At 46.5% G+C, this 8780-nt stretch overlaps 1 long non-coding RNA gene across 1 annotated transcript; it reads right to left on the reverse strand.

Moving 5' to 3' along the window:
- Positions 1-211: 211 nt before the first annotated feature.
- On the reverse strand, positions 212-2728 carry LOC119963750. The gene is made up of 3 exons (XR_005460148.1): positions 2310-2728; positions 1123-1272; positions 212-880 (listed from the first exon to the last, which is right to left on the reverse strand). It is a non-coding gene; the product is annotated as an uncharacterized LOC119963750 (long non-coding RNA).
- Between the last annotated feature and the right edge of the window lie 6052 nt (positions 2729-8780).

An 8780-nucleotide genomic window follows, 5' to 3' on the forward strand; every position in this document is an offset into this window, starting at 1 on the left:
AGCGGATACCACTTATCCTTCAAGAGCCATCCCATAATCCTGGAAGACGCCAGGGATCGCCAAGTGTTTAGAGTTTTAGAGTATTCAATTCATTTTTTCCAATTAAGGGGCAATTTAGTGTGGCCAATCCACCTAGCCTGCACATCTTTTGGGTTGTGGGGGCGAAACCCATGCAAACACAGGGAGAATGTGCAAACTCCACATGGACAGTGACCCAGAGCCAGGATCGTACCTGGGACCTCGGCGCCATGATGCAGCAGGGCTAATCTACTGCGCCACCGTGCTGCCCTTTCCCTGGCAAACATGCACCGACATGCATGATAAGGAGGTGGCAGTCATACACAAGCTCTACATCCAGGTGGGCCTGGTCCAGCTCAAAGTTGATCAAATCTGAAGCCTGGGCATACAGGGCATCCGTGAGCTCATGGATGTGGTCTGTAGCTTGGGAAATTAGGAAATGCTGCACAAGTCCCCACTCAAGCCCTGGATGAGCCGGTTACATAGACGTTCAGGGCTGCAGTGACCTTCACGGCCATCGGGATCAGGTGTCTTCCTCCTCGTCCAGGGGAGTAAAGTCCACGAGGACATGACACAGGTGCCGCTCTGTCTCTTTGTTGGGATGGAGTGTCTTGTGGCATATGCTCCAAAGACCAACAATGCCTGTACATCTTGGGCCGTCGTTGGCATCCTCGACTGGGTTCCTCCTCAGCCTGATAGGCGGCCGGGTCTTCAGGGTGTGCGGTAGCCCCCTGCACCTGGGGTGTTACCTACAGTCTGCGTTGATGCTGCTGCTGCACTCTGTCGTCTGTCTGCCTCGGCTGCCACCAGCGCCGCGAGGGCAGTCTTTGCTTGACTGACAGTATCAGCCATATTGTTATATCTGTAAGGAATTGGAGAAGGAGAGAAACAATCAGTTAGGGATTCCACCCCAGGATCCTGAAATCACCCAAACCTCTTATGCGTCCCGCCTTCTCTCAGAGTGCCATCCAGCGAGCCAGTTGTGCTGGAGAACCTTGCTCTGTACACTCACCCCCAGCCGCAGCAGTGCCCCTATTCCCCAGACCACTATGGGGAACATTAGGGAGAGAGTGCTCAGGTACCCTTACCGATCCACACACTTACCCTTTGATTGCGAGGATGTCCCCAGCGCTGAAGCCCGTCTCTTGAGTGTTTGAATGTTGGCTGCTGCCTCTATGGCGCTGACGCTTCTATAGTTGCGGCAAACTGTACAGGCTTCAAAGTTTGCTTGAAATGTGATGCAATAATCATCATCTGAAACATGATACGTGTACCCACAAGAAGCCACTTGAGAATATTTTGATTATTAAATGGTCAACAGTAACAAAGATTTGAATATTAACTCCATAACATTCCACATATCACAATAACCATTAAACAACAAGGAAACGTTCCGTATTGGGACCAATCCAAAGCTATCTCAGCATTAATCAGAAAAAAAGCAACCATACGATATCACCCCTCGCATGTTCCTCAACAGAAATAGAGGATAGAGAACATCCTATCCGGCTGCATCACAACTTGATATAACAGCTGCTCGGCCCAAGATCGAAAGAAACTGCAGAGTGTGGTGAACTCAGCCTAATGCAACACACAAGCTTGCCACCCTCCCATTGATTCTGTATACACCTCCCGCTGCCTCAGGAAAGCAGACAGCATTATCAGAGACCCCTCCCACCCAGGCTTTGCCCTCTTCCAGACCCTTCCATCAGGCAAAAGATACAGAAGTCTGAAGACCCGAACATCCAGACATAGGAACCATTTCTTCCCCACAGCTACTAGACTCCTCAACGACTCTCCCTCAGACTGATCTGTTCCCTGTAAGAACATTATCCATGATGCCCTATGCTGCACTTCCTCATGTATTTGCTTTGTTTGGCCCCTTGATCCACACTGTAACCAATTACTATTTGTCAATGTACTCTGTCTATTATTCTTTTTTGTCTACTATGTATGTACTGTGTATGTTCTCTTGGCTGCTCACTGTACTTCGGTACATGTGTCCATAAATCAAATCAATCAATCAATTAATCAATAAGCTTGAGAATGTGTTGTCATGTCCAGAGCTTTGTTTCAGAAATGATCTGTCTATCAATGTGTGACTTTTTCCACGTATCAGTGCCATTCTCCATCCAGAAGCTGCAGCTGTGCAGGCCCTCCCGCAAGGCCTAGTCTCACTGAAACTAAATCTTGGCATCCACATATTCCACTGGCGCTCAAGGTGCAGTTAAACATCCTTGACTTCCTGCGTGTTTAACCCGTGGTCACATCCAGTTAAATGCATCACTCACCACACCATCAAAAAAAGCATTGGCTATTCTGCAAAACATTTCTTCAGTGACGTTATCAGGTGGCCCATTTGGATCAATATTGCGCATTAGGTCCCACAGCATCTTCTTGCTTAAAATTGAGTTGCGTTCTGGACACATAGGGCCCCTGAGCTCAGTCTCTCCCCCCAGCACAGCATCAGCATCGGAGCTACATTGATGAGAGGATGCCAAGAAGTGACTCAAACCACCGGAAAAGGACACTAACATGGATCAAGCGAAAGGGGAGAGTGAACACCCCACCCGTTGACTGGCAGCGTGCACTGAAAAAAAACACAAAACAGGCAGGAATGTAAGGAGGGCAGCTCAGGAAGGCAGACAGCTGCACACCAAAGACAAAATTGAGACAAAAAAACAAAAAGGATGCTATACCAAAGCTGCCCAGTCAGTGAACACCCCCCCACGGCCCCAACAGCAGACCTACATCGGTGGAAAGGCTCCCAATGTTTATACTGGGAAACATGTGAGTACGTCAGTGCGTGCCTATCGATGAGAGTGTCCGTGCTTAAAGAGTATATGCATGAATGATTGTCCGTGAATGCTAGTTAGAATCCATGTGCGTGACAGCGAGCAGCCCAGACCATCGGAAAAAGTCACGCCGACATGGGGCATAGCGGAAGGAGAGAGACACCCCACCCCTTCTCCAGCACTGGTAACCGGCCGTGATCCAAGCTGTAGAAGCGAGAGGAGTTACAGCAAGCAAGCACAAAGCCGCTAGGCAAAAGAGCAATACCCTGTCAACGGTGCAAAAATGGCTCCTCCCCCACCCCCACAGTCCTGACAGTGGACCTGCATCAGCAAATGCCGACTCTGAGCCAACCACCGGAAGGTTGCACTAACATAGAGCATGGCGGAGGAGGGAGAGAGAGTGAAAACCACCTTCCCCTCTCCAGCACTGGCAATGTCTTCCAGTGACTCCCAGGCTATAATATAATATAATCTTTATTATTGTCACGAGTAGGCTTACATTAACACTGCAATGAAGTTACTATGAAAAGCCCCTAGTCACCACACTCCGACGCCTGTTCGGGTACACAGAGGGAGAATTCAGAATGGCCAATTCACCTATCAAGCACGTCTTTCGGGACTTGTGGGGGGAAACTGGAGCACCTGGAGGAAATCCATGCAGATACGGTGAGAGCATGCAGACTCCGCACAGATAGTGACCCTCGTGGGAATCGAACCTGGGACCCTGGCGCTGTGAAGCAACTGTGTTAACCACTGTACTACTGTGCCGCATTCTAATTATAGAGGCAGGAGGGGCTGCAACTGGCTAAAGGAAAATCTGCTGTTACATGGTATCCATCATACAATTCCACCCCCCCGACAAACATCGACCAAACACCAGGGACTCGCACGGCTCCCATAACGGGAGCAGCAAATAGCTACTGAACATAAAAAATCATCGGTAGTTATTGAAAGTGTCTTGACACAACCTCCGGGCTGCACAATCGAGTTGGGCCGCTGCCCCCCCCCCCCCCCCCCCAGTATCAGTGTCTGATTTTCCAACATAACCCTGCACAGGGGGCATTAACCGTGACCCACAAGTCCAGAACAGATAGTCAACACACAAAACAGGCATCAAAAGGACATCAACAAACTGCTCGATCAAGCCCTCCTGTATCCTCAGCCTGGTCTTAGGCCTGCCAAAATCCTCTCCCCGCTTCATGCCAGGTAAAAGAGACCGAAAGGTAACTACCTTCTTTCTTCCTTCCCTCCAACCAGAAAGCAGCAAGTAAACCAAAGGGGAAGAGGCATCAGGCAAGCAGGAAAAGGTATCAGCAAGCAGCAAACAAACTCCCAGTTACAGCAGCCTCCAGAAATCTGCAACCACCAGCAGGAGCAAGCAGCAAACACAACCTGCAGCTGGAAAGTGCTCTCACAGCGAACAAGGCTAATTCTTCATTCACAATAGCCTTCAGTTGCTCACACTGGGGCAGGTGCCCTTGAGCTGCATGCTTGGAAATGGAAACGGCTACGTAATCCTCAGTTCCCCTCAGTAGCCATTGCGCCAGCATCACCTTTTTAAAAAGGAGTACTAAATGAGGCCTGCGTGATTTCTTGCTGGGGAGCTGGTTAATTTCCAGGAGGTCATTGCATTTGGCTTCAATTACACGAATGAAATGGAAATGAATGAAAATGAGGGTTAGTGATTTGCTTGCCATATTTGGGTTGATCCGGAACTCGGTTAGTTAGCAAACTGATTCCCATCCGGTGCAATACTTGATTTTGGCATTTCCCGTTATTTAACCGGCGTGCCCAGATATGCACTGGGTGCAATGAGGTGGTTAAATCACACCCATTGGCTGAACACCTGAACCTTGGGGAAGCAAATGGTAATCCTGATACCACTCAGGGTGTGTTAACTAGAATTCAACTATAAATGTATCAACTTATACTAGTGTTAGAGGAGAGCAAGAACTTCAAAAAAGAAAGTGAAATGAAAAAAAAACTTTATTTGAAGAGATAGGAAGAAGCAAGAACGAAGTTGCAAAATATTCCAAAAACTTGAATTCCAAAGTGAAAAAGAAAAGCAAAGCTGCAAAGTTTCATCGGGAAAGAGAGAGAGAGAAAAGAGAGGAACGAGGACAAGACAAATGAGAAAGGAAATTTGAACTCAACAAAGAAAGGCTTCAATTATGCGAACAGAGGGTCGTACAAAAACTTGATGACTCAGATTTAAATCTTGGTTTTGGTGTGGCAAGGAATATTTGTATTGTACCTAAATTCAGTGAGGAAGGAGTGGCGATGTGTTTTGTGTCATCTGGATACCAATGACATAGGTAGGCCTACGGAAGATGCTTTGCTGAGGTTGAGAAACTGCGGGTTAAATTAAAAAGCAGAGCCACAGAGGTAGTAACCATTGAGCCATGAGCAAATCAGCATAGGTTAAATAAGATCAGAGAGTTAATAATAATAATCGCTTATTGTCACAAGTAGGCTTCAATGAAGTTACTGTGAAAAGCCCTTAGTCGCCATATACCGGCACCTGTTCAGGGAGGCCGCTACGGGAATTCAACCTGCGCTGCTGGCCTTGTTCTGCATTACAAGCCAGCTGTTTAGCCCATTGTGCTAATGAGTTGCTGAAAGATTATTGTGGGAGAAATGGGTTTCAATTCCTGGGGCACTGGCATCAGTACAGGGAAAGAGGAAGCTGTACCATTGGGACAGCCTTTACTTGAACTGCACTGGAACCAGTGCCATAGTGAATTGTACAATTAGCGTTGTAGGGGGAGTTTAAACTAAATAGTGGTGGAGCGTTGGAAGGCTAAAGAGAAAGGACAAGGCAATAATACATGGTAATGACATATGTAATGATGACCAGTGTGCGACAGGAAATCACAGAGAGGAGAAAGCTAAGATAAAAATAAACTACTGTGAATGCTGGAATCTGAAACAAGAACAAGAAATGCTGGAAAATCTCAACAGGTCGGACAGCCTCTATGGAGAGAGAACAAATCTGATGCTTCAAATCTGGATGACTCTTTATCAGAGCTCTGATGAAGCTTTGACTAACAGTGATCCAGATTCAAAACATTAATCTGTTCTCTCTCCATAGATGCTGTAAGACCTGCTGAGATTTTACAGCGTTTTCTGTTTTTCTGTGTAAATGTAAGTTTGCAACAGGCAATATGGTCAGAGTCAGGAAGAATGGTTCAAAAAAATACAGAATTAATGGCTCATCATCTCAATGAATGAAGCATTCATAACAAGACTGATCATTTAATTGCAAAAATAATAATAAATCAGAGTGATATGATAGTCATTACTAAGGGCAGGATTTTACAGGTATGCCCATCATCGGGATCCTCCAGTCCCACTGAAAGTTAATGAATGTTTGGCTGGGCCACTATATTCTGAGCAGCAGTTCCCACCAAGACAAGGATAGAAAATCCCAGCCAGAGATTTTAGTGCAAAATGATGACACCTAAGACCTGAATAGTCAAGGGTATTTGACATTTCAGAAAGACAGGAAGAAAGGAAAAGGAGATGGGGTATCTCTGTTAATAAAGGATGAGATTATACAGAAGTGAGAAATAATCTTGGTTCAGAGGATCAATAATATCTGTCATTGGGTAAATGCTACGGTCCATTGTTAAGAAGGTAAAGGCAGAATTTTTAGAAAGTTATAATAGAATCAGGCAGATTGTATGATCAGGTTTTCTGAAAGGGCAATCATCTTTGACAAATATATTAGATTTCTTTGAGGATGTAACAAGCAGGTTGGTGAATGGCATATCAGTAGATGTAGGGCCCACCATGTGTTTTCCGGTGATAGAGGATCTACAGGTGCCACCGTTGTCAATCGGATTTTCCATTGACAGCACTCCTTGTCGCCAGAAAAGCCATGCACCAGCGTGGGACCAGAATTTCCAGCCGGCATGAACAGTCAGTAAATCCCGCCCATAGTGTGTTCAAATTCAAAAAGGCATTCAATAAGATGCCACATGAAAGGGTGTTTCACAACATAAAAGCTCATGGCTTTGGAGTTAATAAATTAGCATGGATAGAGAATTGGCTAACTAACAAGAAACGAATGAGAATAAATTAATTATTTTATTTTCAGGCTGGCAAACTGTAATGAGTGGAATCCCACAGGGATCAGTGCTGGGATTTCAACGATTCACAATCTATATTAACGACTTGGATGAATGTACTGAGTATATTGTAGCCAAATTTGTTGATGATGCAAAGATAGTTAGGACAGCAAGTTACGAAAAGGATACAAAGAGTCTGCAGGGAGATTAAGTGAGGTTAAGTGAGTGGGCAGAAAATTGGCATATGGAATATAATGTGGGAAAACACGAACTTGTCCACTTTGGCAAGAAGAATAGAAAAGTAGAATATTTTCTTAATGTAGAGAGACTGCAGAACATTGCGGTACAGATGGATATGGCTGTCCCTTGTACTTGAGTCACAAAACAATAGCATGCAGGTACAGCAAATAATCAGGAAGGCAAGTGGAATGTTGACATTTATTGCAAGAGGAATAAAGCATGCCAGTAGGGAAGACTGGCTGCCTATAACTGTAAAATGTATTGGTGAGACCACACCTGGGGTACTGCATGCAGTTTTGCTCTCCTTAAGGAGGGATATAGTTGTATGGGGTGCAGTTCAAAGGAGAATCACTAGACTATTTCCTGGGATGAGGACAGGTTCAGTTGGTTGGGTTTATGCTCATTTGAAGTTTGGAAGAATGAGAGGTGAACCTATTGATAGATGTAAAATTCTGAGGGAGCTTGACTGGGTAGATGCTGAGAGGATTTTTCCCCTTATGGGATAACCTAGAACTAGGGGGAACATTTCAAAATAAGGGGATTCCCATTGAAGATGATGAAAGGGAATTTCCTCACTCAGAGTTTATAGAACATAGAACAGTACAGCACAGAACAGGCCCTTCGGCCCTCAATGTTGTGCCGAACAATGATCACCCTACTCAAACCCACGTACCCACCCTATACCCGTAACCCAACAACCCCCCCCTCTCCCCCCCCTCCCCCCTCCCCTAACCGCCATGCTACCGTGTTGCCCAAGTTTGCTTAGCGTTTGAAATTCTCTTCCACAGAGAGCAATGAAACTTGGGTCATTTAAGATATTCAAGATTTCCGGCGTCAGGATGTGCTGAGCAGTCACAGGAAAGGTGGCTCTCCTCTTGGAAACTTCTAACGAAGTACATGTAATCTAAAAACTGGCTGCTAAACCAACAACCCCCCTCTCCCCCCCCCCCCCACACGAAAACCACAACGTACCTGATGATCTGCCCTCGAACCAACCAAAAGGGCGAAGACAGAATAACGGCAGCAAGAGCAAGGAAAGAAAGGATGAGGTGGCAGTCACGAGGAACGAGGCAGAGCAAGATATGGCGGGCCGATACAAACTCTGATTTACAAACCAATAGGGAAATGGATGGGGCTCCTAACTCACGAGCTCCTAAAACACAGAAACGCCAGAAAGAAAGAGATTGTGGGAACGGTAAAGTTGGCGGTCGCAGATGCCCTGGCCCCCTTCAAAGAGGCACTGAAGAAGACGGAGCAATAATTGGAGGCACAGGAGGCAACAGTTTGGGAACTCAAGAGGATAACCACCGACCAGGGAGACTGGATCGCCTTGCTGGAAGCAGAGGTGGCAAGATTGGTGACAGCCCAGGGAGGTGGAAGACCAAGAGAACAGGTCTCGCCATCAGAACCTTAGGGGCAGCAGGGTAGCATGGTGGTTAGCATAAATGCTTCACAGCTCCAGGGTCCCAGGTTCGATTCCCGGCTGGGTCACTGTCTGTGTGGAGTCTGCACGTCCTCCCCCTGTGTGCGTGGGTTTCCTCCGGGTGCTCCGGTTTCCTCCCACAGTCCAAAGATGTGCGGGTTAGGTGGACTGGCCATGCTAAATTGCCCGTAGTGTCCTGATAAAAGTAAGGTTAAGGGGGGGGTTGTTGGGTTA

The sequence above is a fragment of the Scyliorhinus canicula genome, chromosome 3 (genome assembly GCF_902713615.1).
Source record: "Scyliorhinus canicula chromosome 3, sScyCan1.1, whole genome shotgun sequence".
NCBI lineage: Eukaryota > Metazoa > Chordata > Chondrichthyes > Carcharhiniformes > Scyliorhinidae > Scyliorhinus > Scyliorhinus canicula.